We start from the raw sequence: 11889 nt of genomic DNA, 5'->3' as shown, positions 1-11889 counted from the left end.
AAAATAAAATTTCCCATAAAAGTTTTGAACTAAGAGAAAAGCTGTTCCTTTTAGGAACATGTAGATCAACAATATTTTGGGTTCCCCCCGCCCATACTTTTCAATTTTTTCTTCATTTTTTAATCTGTTGACCCATTAGCCAGGTAAACAACTTGTCTTTGTTCTGAGTGCTGAGTTAACTTCATCGTTGTCCTGCTGCAGTGAACTCCATGGATCCAAGTATTGGAAAATAAAGCAATACCTCTTGGGATCCAATCTCTATTTGTCCCTGGATTGGTTGTCTCTGAGATAATGCAAAAGGGGAAAGATCATGTGGCCAGTTGCAGTGCCAGCCCACCCCTCTGTCTAGGGCAGTCCACCCTGTCTATCCTGCCACGACTTGCTGTTCAATAACAGCAAATGAAATAAGCAGGAGGCTGCCCACTTAATGCCGTAATGCCATGGGGTCTACACATGGCTCTGACCTTCCCTTACTGTGTCCCATGCCTCATAGATGGCATCCAAATTATTAGTTGCTCTAGCCAGAAGCCATGCTAAACTCTGCCCCTTGCTGGGCCTCCCACACACTACATATTAGGGCTCTGAGAAGCTTCAGTCACTGATTTGATTCAGTAGTGATTTGGCCCAATTCAGCGGCCAAATCTCTCAATCAGATCAGGAGACCCTTTAATCTCTCCAAATTGAATCAGAACCCTCCAAATCAATTTAGAGAGATTCGATGATTTGGACATAGACACAGCTTTAAATGTTTTTTCTAGATACCTCAAGGTACTGGGCGGCTTGTGAATGCTGAGATGCTGGGGTGGATGGACCATCTCATAGGAGCATGGAGGTGGGAGGGTCCCCACTGTGCTCAGCAGCGGACCCGTAAGTGGACCAGAAGCACTTCCGGTCCACTCCTGGGTCCACTGTGAAGCATGCAGGGGACCCACCCCCCTGCCCTCCAGCTCAGGGACTGGTGCCTCCTGGTTCTGGGGGTGCACCTGGGGTCCCCCTATGGCTGAGCATTGAGCCAGTGAGGCATGGGGCGGGTCCCCTGCATGCTTGGCGGTGGAACCAGAAGTGGACCGGAAGTACTTCTAGTCCACTTCCAGGTTCACCGCTGAGCACGCGGGGGGGGGGCACACTCCTATGGGATTCTCCATCTGCCCCCCCCCATCGCAACATTCATGAGCCCCACCTGGTACCTCAAGGTATGTAGAAAAGACATTTAAAGCTGTGTCTATGGCCAAATCACTGATTCTCCGAATCAGCACTGAATCTTCAGATTCAGCTCAATCAAATCAGGACAGTGATCCAAATCAACTAATCGAATCACTGTCCCCAATTTGGGCCGAATCTGAATTGAATACAGCCCATTTCACACACCCCTACTACATATACACTCTGCCTTCTCTCACAGGGCTTCATTCACTCTGCCCCTCACTGGGCCACTCCCAACCTGCCCTGCTCCTCTTGAATCACCCCTTTGACCATTAAGCTTGCCTACTTCCACTCCAGGCAATCTTCCCACAGCCCTTTGGGTGCCTCCTGCAGTCCTACAAGGACTGTTATGGGTGACAGTCCTTGCACCTAACACTAGACCTACTTTAGCCACTAGCCCCTCACCAGGCACTAGGCTTTTTCTGCCTCACCTTCTTGGGGCCACTCTCTACCCCTCACTGGGGCTAACTCTGTGCCCCTTTCCTGGGGCTTGGGGTCTTACATCCCCCGTGACTTGGGTGCCTTTTCCTCAGCATGCCTGGCCCCACTGTCTGTTCTAGCCCCCACTATTCAGTGGTTATAAGACACCCCTACCCACCTTTCGCTGGGGAGGCAGTTGGCCTGGCATTTCTGGGGAGCTGCAGAAGTCATATCCAGGACTTGGAGCCTCCTGCCATACCCATAGCTCCTGCCCTTACCTCCAAGGTGTTCCTGAGCAGGCGCTCAGACAGATGTTGTGCTGCCAATAGCAGACTGCTATCTCAGCCCTGAGTGCCTGAGCTAAAATGGAGTCTGCTTACCTTTCTCCTCCAATCACATGGCCCTCACTGGGTCATGTGACTGCTTCTCCAGGTGTGGCTTTCACCTGCTGGCTGCCCTGCTGCCATTCAAAGTCTTTAAAGTGATAAGCACCAAAGGTGCTCTATGAGAGACCCTTTTCCAGCTCTCTGTTGACATGGTAATCATATGCCTCAACTTCTTCCTGTTGGGGGTTTCTCCAATCTACCCATGCTTCAGCTGAGTCACAAGGTTAGACTACTGTTTTTGAGCTGGTTATCTAGCAGGCCCAACATACTTGATAGAGCACCTGATAGAGCTTTCCCAGTTCTTCATTTTCCAGAGGCATATATGTTTGGTATATGTTTTCTCCCTTTTAAACCAAACAATGGTGCAGTCATATGATCCATTATTTTAATGGGGTTTGTAAAGCTTATCATAATCAATGATCTCCATCCCCAAAATAGCTGGTATCAATGAACTGCCTGGAGTATGCTCAAAATCCACTCATTTATTTGGAGTAAGCCATCTTCCATATAGTATATTACTAAGCATGAGCAGGTTTTCATGGTTTGCAAAAGATGTGGGGTGAATTAGATGTACCATGTAACAGATAAGGAAAAACAAATTACTTTTTTGACTATGACCTAGGCTGCAGTGGAAAACTCCCACTGACTTCAAGGAAACCATGGTTTCACTTCAAGTATGCTCTACCTAGGATTTTTGTGCAACTACAATATTTGGAACTTGTGTGTGTGTTCTTAATGAGATCCTCAGTAAATAATTCTTTTATACTTCTTAACTTTAGTCCACAGGTAGTCATGTTGAAATCAAAGTTAGGTACATACTTAAATATTTTGTTCCCCTAGGGCATTATATAAGAAGACCTGCTGCTGTTTCTTGTAAATTGTGCTGGTAGTTTATTGGGGTAAATAGCTGAATAAATTATTTAATAAAAATAGTAAAATTAATAGAATAAATTATTTAGGGACATGTACATGGCCACCTCTTTTTACTTAAAGAAATCTTTTATAGATGTTGTTATATTATAGTCCAACATTTCTTTAAACCATACACTTGCTACTTTCATAATTGAACATAACAGAATGAACATTCTGACTGCAAATTATAGCTTGATCAACTATAAAAGAAGTGTAAGAAGTTGCTAGTGCTTTAATATAATTCCCAGATCCTGGTTCTTTTCTTGGGGGAGAGTAGTAGAGGTTTACAGAAACTACTAAAAGCATGTAATGAATGTAGATTCCTTATTGGGAAATTTTGTTTTCTGAGAGCCACCAGGAATAAGCAAGCAATACAATAAAAAAGATATTTTTTAAGCATGTGTTTATCCTTTCAGCAAATCTATAGGACGCATCTTCTGTAATGTCAGGAGTCAATGAAAATGCTATAAGAAGGAATCATAGGCTAGCAATATAAAGCATTATAGTGGCATCTAACCAGTTTAATTAATAATGAAAATTATAATGGCAGGTTGGTATTTATCAGAAAGAGCTCCTGTTTTCACAGTAAATGTGGACTGTACATGTGCTATACATGTTCTTAACAGAGTGCTGTCTTGTGATTATTGTTCAGTAGGACATTGTTCAATAGGACAATAATGCTTTGGCATCTGCAATGTTGAGATGACAACTCTCAGATATTCAGGAAGCTATTCATAAAAAACCTACATGAATTATGCTGATTCAGTACTTCCACTCTGAGCTGGGCCAGCTGGAGACAGGTGTCTGAGGCAGAAATGTACCTGCTCCTAATTAACAAAGGATTCAGGGAGCCCCGGTTTCTGTGGCTCCTTCACACTCCATGATCTCTGCCGTCCAGCAGGAGTTAGAGGGAAGTAAGAGACATCCATGAGATCCCTATTGCATGCTGTGGATCACTTAAGATCTGAAAATGCAGAAAAAGACCTCAACATTTTCTGTGGGGCAGTATGAATAGGAGAACAGAAAAGCATACCGTTTCATGAAGTGTTCTTTTAAGGAGCCTCAGGAGATTGAGAACAGACAGACATACAGGAGAAGAATAAGTCTGATTTAAGCAGAAGCGGAGGGGCAGGAAAAGCAAAAAAGGATCTGAGGAGGGAGACTTGAAAAGAGTAGAGAGGTAAGCAGATAGCCTTGAAGGTGAAAATGGGGACTTTGACCTTGAGATAGAGGAAGAGAAGCATCCATTAAAGGAAATGATGTGGTCAAGGTTATCATGAAAGAAAGATGCATACAGGGCTGCAAATCATTAGTCACATGCATAGCTCTTATTCATACAAGTAATTAACTTAAGTGAGTCTGCTTCTAGGAGTGGGAGTTTACAAGTTGGTCCCGGAGAGATTATCAGGACCTGGAACCTATTGGCAAACCATCCTCAGAATGATAATGAGTACAGAACAATGCATGGAGCCCTTCATCATGCTGGATATAGTAATGAGCCTTCTGCCTCTATCTGGTCTGTTTTGATCATGCTTTTTTTGTGGCAGAGAGGGATATGGATACACGCACATGCATGCATGCACACATACAGTACTTCATCTCCTTGTGTATTATGCAAAATGGGCTGAAAAAGCAGCAACAGTGACAGCTGCAATGACATCCGAAATGCTAGCTTTCCTCCATTTATGTAAATAAATGAACATAAGGATAACATAATGCTCCTGTCTTCCACAGAAAGCACAGCAACTCTAGCAAGGAGTGAATTCTCATCAACAATAGTGTGGAAAGGTTTACAGATAAAAAAAATTATACATGATTGAAAGGATTCCACATCTGGAGAATGTGAAACATAGCTGAAGCCAGAGTTGGCAAAGTACTTTTGTTTTACACCTAGCCTACAAACAGGTGTTGCATTTGTCCTGGGATGAACCATTTTATCCCAGGACAAAATGTGATCGTTCAGACGTTCATATTTATTATCCTGAAATAAATCATTAAAAAGTTGACAGGATAAGACGTATTAACAGTTTGTCCCAGGATATTGCAAAGTGCATCTGAATGGTTATTCTGGGATGGTGTAATTGAATAAAAATCACAGAAAAGCAGCCAGGCATTCAGTTGTTTACTACTCCCTGATTAGAAATGTGATGTGTGTACACACTAATCCCAGGACATTTATGTTCTGGGACAAACACAGGCACAACTTATCCAGGGACAAATGCAATGTCTGTTCTTAGCCCTTCGGCTGTTCTTTTCTGGCCTTTTAACTCAGTGCTGTAAATGTTAGAATTCCTCTCTTGCTTCCAAATACAACTTTTCTAGTTGAACAGGGACTCTTTGTAGAGCCAGCTCCTGCAAACACTTTGGAAGCAGAGCATTACAAGGAGTTCCATGCATGAAGTTTAATAAAGCAGGCCTTCATTCTCCTGTTTATTGGAAGAAGTTGAAATCAGAATTGGAGTAAAGGGGTACTCCAAACGTGCGTGGATGTTTGGTTCCCCAGGGACAAGAGCAGCGATGCTGTAACAAGTGGGCATCCCAGGGCCGGTCAGTTGTTGGCCCACCTTCCCTGCCTACCACACCTTGATGATAATGATTAAGAGATGTCAATCAGGCAGGAGGCTGCCCATTTACTTGCCCTGATGCTAAGGGCCTATGCACACAGCTCCAAACCTTCCCTTATACTGTGCCCCATGCCTTGTAGATGGCATCCATGGCCTAACACCCAGCCTACTTGTCTGGCCTAACACCCAGCCACTCAATCACTTGGGCTCCCAGTCCTTCACTGTTCCTCAGGCTCCCGGATTGGTTCCACTCAGGGCTGCCAGCCCCTACCAATTCAGGGCTCCCAGCCCCTACCCAACTTGGGGCTCCCAGCCCCGCTCTCAGCTCAGGACTCCAAGCCCCTACCCTTTGCTGGTGCTCTGAGCCTGGCTCAGGACCATCCTGATCCCATCATGCCCCAAGGTGGGGCCTCATCCCCTGCCTTACATTGGGCTACAGGCCTGAGCTTCACACATAGCTCCCCATAGGCTAAGGGCCCCACCCCACTGGAGCCTCGTTCCCAGCTCCCTTAGTGTGCCTCAGTGCTCACTGTGAGCCTGGGCTGTCTCTGGCCCTTTCACCTGGCCAGAACCCTGCCTCAGTGCGCACAGTGAGCCTAGGCCCTCGCTCTGTTCTTCGGGGTATACTCCCCTAGCCTTTCCCCTCCACGGGGTCACATGCAAGGCAGCAGGGGCTGAGGCTTTCTGGCACCCCATACTTGCCCTTCGCTGTGGAGAGGCCCCAGGTGTTGCATTTCCTGGAGACTGCCCTGCACTGACAGTCCCACCACACCAGCCAGTCTCAGCAGAGTGTAGTTTTAGGTCGTGCCACAGGACCAGGAGCCTCCAGCCATCCTCATAGCTCCTGCCTTTACCTCCAAGGATGTTCCATGAGCAGCAGCTCAGCTGGGTGGTGTACTCCCAGCTGCTAGGAGCAGACTGCTGACTTTACTTTTCAGGACCCTGCTCTTATACTGAACAGCTGGCCCTTTTCCCAATCATGTAATTAAGCCTGATAGGAGAATATAGCCAGCTGCAGGCTGCTTTGCTGTTGCCCATGCCCATAGGAGTAACAGAGCACACCCTGTGCCACTGCTTCTTGTCCCTGGGGAACACCCATGCCATATGCCCTTTGGTGCACAGCAAGTTGCCCCGGGTGATGTAGGGGAGCCTGGGGCCAGCACTATGCTGTGGTCTTGGAGGCCTGGGGGCCTCCCAGAGCAGCAGCCATGGCAGTCCTGCCAGGCAGAGCCTGGCTGGCAGTTGCAGCATGGCTCTGAATGGCCCTGCTCTGCTTTTTAGCAGCACATGGTTCCTGAGCATGAGCTGCTTTGGTGGGTTTTCTGCAATTTTATTCTATCCCTGGATATCCAGGGGTCAAAAAAAGCTGTAGGGAAAAAAAAACACAAAGCAGTACACGCTCAGGCAGCATGCATTTGCAGCTCAGAGAATTCTCGACCGAGTAGTATGTGGCACTGCAAAAATGTTTGCAGTTCCACATACCACACGACCGTGCTCATCTGGACACACCCAAAATAATCCAGATTAAAATGATGCTGCTGAAGGGGCTAAATTCTGAAGCATCTTTCAGTTTAACCTATGAAGTACTAAACCATTTGGGACTAAATTAGGTAAGATTGCTTCTTTCCTTGTGCTACACAAGTGCAGTAGAAATGCTATGAATCTTTCAATTGTGTTGCAAATGGGAGGGAACCTGCCAAAACATTTTCCACAGAAGGTCTCTGGTTTTGCAGTTCTTTCCTGAAACATGGTCCCCCAAAGCCTGGATTTGTCAGCCTTCAGAGACTGAGGTTCTGCCACTCCAGGTTTGTGGGAGCAGGTGGGTTAAATTGGTATATGATGAGTGAATTATCCTTGAAGGATTACTTGACCAACTTGTGGTAATGCAGTAGTGGCAGCTCAATAGTCAATCTATGATCTTATTTGTGTGTGCTGAATATTATCACTTTAATGTATCAAAGGAGGATAAATAAAGAAAACACCTTTAAAACCCAAATTATAATATACACACAGGCACACATACAGACATGTGTATGATTTGTACCCTGTTCCCCAGAGGCTTATTTTATAATGCATAGCTAAATGTGCCGCTTCAAAATGTATTTATTATGATATTGAATTGCTTTCCATGGCAATTAATTGTGATTTTAGAAGCACGGATTCTGTAATAGTACACGATGGAATGGAGCTGAATATGGAAGCAGCTAGAAAGAAGATAGTCACTTGCTTATAAAATAAGATTTAGTGGGCAGGTCTACACTTGCATTTATGCTGACTTAAGTTTATTGCACAGTAAATTACGGTGCAGTAAGCAGGAACAGGCTAGCATCTATACTGGCAGGCATTAAAGCTCAGTAATGCTGTGTGTGGACTGACTTGGGACTAAAGTTAGTCCCAAATCAGTCCCCACACACAGTGTTACAGTGTTAGTAAGGCGTCTCCATGTGCATTACTGCCCAGTAACTAATCAGGCCTAAATTTGATACCTGCATGATGCATTTATCAAATTTATGCTCATGTCAGCATAAGTTACCATATTTACTGTGCAGTATGAGCAGACACATGTAGACACACACCTGTACTGAGCAATAATTTCAGTTACTGTGCAGTAAATGTACATGTGTAGATGTGCCCATTGGGAAGAAATAATGGAAAATAGTGCAAAAAATAGCCCAAGTTCTATCCTTTTGTTACTTTTCTCATGACACCTGTAGCTCAGAAGAGGCAAATTAGTTTCCTCAAAAAGGTATTAGATAGTTTGTTAAACAAATAGCCCTTTTGTAGGCTGCTTTCCAGTTTTCCTAATGCTGTTCTAAATGGTTTTAAACTTAGGGGCAAAGTACAATGTGGGTAATTCTTAAGAATGGCTAAGATCACATTTGCTGAAGCTGTTCGTTTCAAATTGTAGTAAAAAGTGGTTTAAAAACCGAGGCCATGAAATTTTCTCTCCAACTGCTGGCAAAGTATTTTACAATGAAATATTTTATTTTTGATGCATGGCAACACTCCAGCTGTACTATTTCTGATCTAACAGTGGGAGAGAAGGGCATTTTACAAAAGCTTTCCATTTTTCTATTGAAAATAACTGTTTCAAATAGTCTGATTATACATGTTAAAAATAATCCATGTGGACTTTGGGAACCTTTTTCTCCTGTGGACAATGTACAGCTGTTTAAAGCTGAAGGAGTCCTGTGCAAACGATCAAGAGTAGAGTCTAACCCAGTAGACTGAAATTAGAAAATGACCGTGAACCCACTTATGTATCTTATGGGAGTGTTGGAATGTTTCTGTGCAGTTCACGGTGATTTTATCTGAAATTTCTTTCTGCTTCACCATGCAGTATTTCAAGTATTGACTCCATGCAATGCACAAAATACTTAAACTGAGAATAATAAAAAGAACCATTGCGGATGCTTTAGAAAACTCCAGGAGAGTTAACAACAGCCCAAATCAGGTTTGAAAAAAATGTTTCCACCCAAATGGCCCCTGCTCCTGTGCATATAACATTCCACTTCATTTGCTAACAGTAAAATAACACTTTCCAAAATCTGAGTTTATGTAGACCTAATCAAAATGAATGACAAGTAACAATGACAGAACATTAAGGACAATTTTAATGCAAGTTAGGAACAACACAGAAGTAGGGAGAAGAGTAAATATTTTCCCAAAGATAACAATCTGATTAGACTCTGGCTGATTTAGAATGCCTTAAAATTGCTGTGGCCAAAGAGGTGCTATGTCTGACTATATCCTCAGATTAGAAAGACAAATGGAAATGCTATAGGTCTAGTACCTGTTTCCAAAAATGGCATTTGTGTGGGATTTTGCACAGTCTTCCATTGTGTGCCAGACTGCAAAATAAAGACAGTCAGAGACATGGTTTAGGGGCAAATCAGCTACAGTTTTCATTAAATGACTGGTTGAGTCAGATCAATCAGGCCTAAACAAGGCAGGAAGCCCTCGCTGTACGTGAACCAGGTCAGTGTGTTGGTAAGAATGGAGAGCAAACAATGCAAATAAATAAAACCCAGACTGGAATTTTGAGATCTTGCACTAGGGCCATGACTTCATGCCATATAAATTCCTTCTGATTGCGAGCCAGCACGAAGCAGAGGAATTGGTAAACAGTTATATTGTCCTTCTGCTGATAACAAACTACTGCAAATGAAGTGTGGGTTCCTGTTCTGAAACTAGCAGGTTTTTCAAAAAATGAACAGTTCGGAGTTCCTGCCAAGCACTGCAGCCCAGTTTTTATCCTCTGCAGAGGAGTAGGATAAAAAAAAAAAAGTCAAGTGGAAGGGGCCTCTGGCACCCCTACTCCCTGAAGAGGGCTTTTTTTTCCTGACCTGGGCTGTTGTGTTTTGAGCTATCCCAAGAATAAACCAGGAAAAGGGAAACTTGCTCTGCACTTGCAGCATCTAGTGGCCACAAAACTCCTTGCAGGGGATTATTCCAGTTCATGGACTTAAATAGCTGCTGTGGAGAAGCCTACATGTAGAGGGTATATGAAAGTCATCCTCCTACCAGAATAAAATTTCCCACACAAAACTGGTAAAGTGATTTTCAGATTAGTTAGGGTTAGATTGTGCAGTTCTTATGTAACACAGCTTCCAACTGGGTATTGAACCAAGGACCAAACCAAGGATTTATGAACCTAAAAAGACAAGCTTCTACAGGTGGAACAAAGCTGTCATGCCTGCTAGCTTGAAGCTGGTAATAGTCATCATAAATCTGTTTTAAGTTCCAGCCACTAGGAGGTAACAAAGGCATACTTACTGGCATGCAGACTGGGGTTTAGTCACTTGAGCAGTCCCATTGATGTGTTTGCATGAGAAAGTGCTCACAACACGAGGGTTCTATGGTTTGCCCTTGATTTTTTTTCAGCAATATCCAGCATTACCCTTTTGCACCATTAGGCCTGGTCAAGGCCTATCAGCAGACTCTCTAAATGCCACAAGCCAAAGATCTGAAAAAACACCCAAGGTTGCCTTTATTGTAGGCTAAGAATGAAATAACTGCATGCAGGACATGCTAATGGCAGAAACTGGCTTTCCAAGTATTTTTCTGGAAAGCAACAATGTGCAAGAGGAAGGTACAGCAGCTTACTTCAAACTAATGATCTAATTACGCTAAAAAAACAGTGTACAGAGATCAGTATTTTGTAAACCTTCTTGGTTGTACACGGCAACGCATACAATCATCTTTCAATTCATTACATGGAAAGCCAGCAAGGACATCCAAAAATCAAATTATAGATAGCACACTATTGCTCGTTTATCTGTATTCCTGCTAATCATTCTTAGCAGAAATGTACATCTGACTAAAAGACTGACAGTCTGCTTCGTAGCTTTCATGAATTTCATGTGTATCAGGTGTGGCTTTAAAAATGCTGAGGATTGGTTTAATTTTTCTCATGTTGAAGTTGACAGGATTTTTTTGAATAGGAAGTCAATTAGGAATTCATTTTTTTCAATAGGAAGAGTTAGACCAATATTGAAAGCTTTAGAAAATTGTGCCTGTCGTTTTACAGCAGCTTAAAAAGGATAAACTGTCATGTTCTGTAACAATTTCTTATTATAGGGCTTTTAGTCAATTCTTGCAAAGGAAATAATAGTACAACTGTATATTAGTGTAACTGACAACAGAAAACATTTAAGGCATGTTCAGATAAAGCAGGGTTAAGTAGGATTAAGAAACCCAACCTGTTTTGCACTCCCTCTTTCATGTCACTGGGAATCGCCACTTGTCTTTGACTGAAACATGATGCAGGATACTATGAGCCACATTTCCAGAGGTTTTAACTGCATGGATCTTTTTTGAACCCTTCAGATTAGACTTTTCAGGAACTAGTTGTTTAGGTTCTAGGCCAGGATATTTTTAAATAAATCACTGTGCTTTGTACAACTGCACAGAAACTAAAACATTAAGATAATGGAGATCAAAATAGAAAAAAAAAATCAACACCCTTTTGCCAAATACTGCTGGACTTTCTCCAAAGCACTCCCAACATCCCCCAGAATGACACAGCCATTCTTTTGCTGGAAAAAAGTCTGTGATTTCTGGTAAGCCATGCACCAAAAAATTGAGAAAGATATAAGTTAAAACAAGGCTGAAATAAATACCAGAGCTAAGGTTGCTCTTTCCCAGTCTAGCAAGTGGTGTTAGCTGGAGTGCCTTTGTGATCTGAGCTGCCATGATATCATACCAGAAGAGATGAGACCTCTGACAGCAACTGTGCTGTCATTCTATGAAACCCAGGAAGACAACTTTCAAAAATCTGGGAAGGGAATATTAGACCCATCAGAAAAACATGGAAGACAGGAAAGTAACCATCTAAACTAAGTTAAACCAGGAGCATGTCACAGTACAACTCTATTTCATGCATTTATGTGGAAGGGGTAAGG

This window comes from Crocodylus siamensis, chromosome 8 (assembly GCF_052110815.1).
Source record: "Crocodylus siamensis isolate JL-2025a chromosome 8, ASM5211081v1, whole genome shotgun sequence".
NCBI lineage: Eukaryota > Metazoa > Chordata > Crocodylia > Crocodylidae > Crocodylus > Crocodylus siamensis.
The sequence above is the reverse complement of the archived record's forward strand: the minus strand, read 5'-3'. Positions refer to the sequence as shown.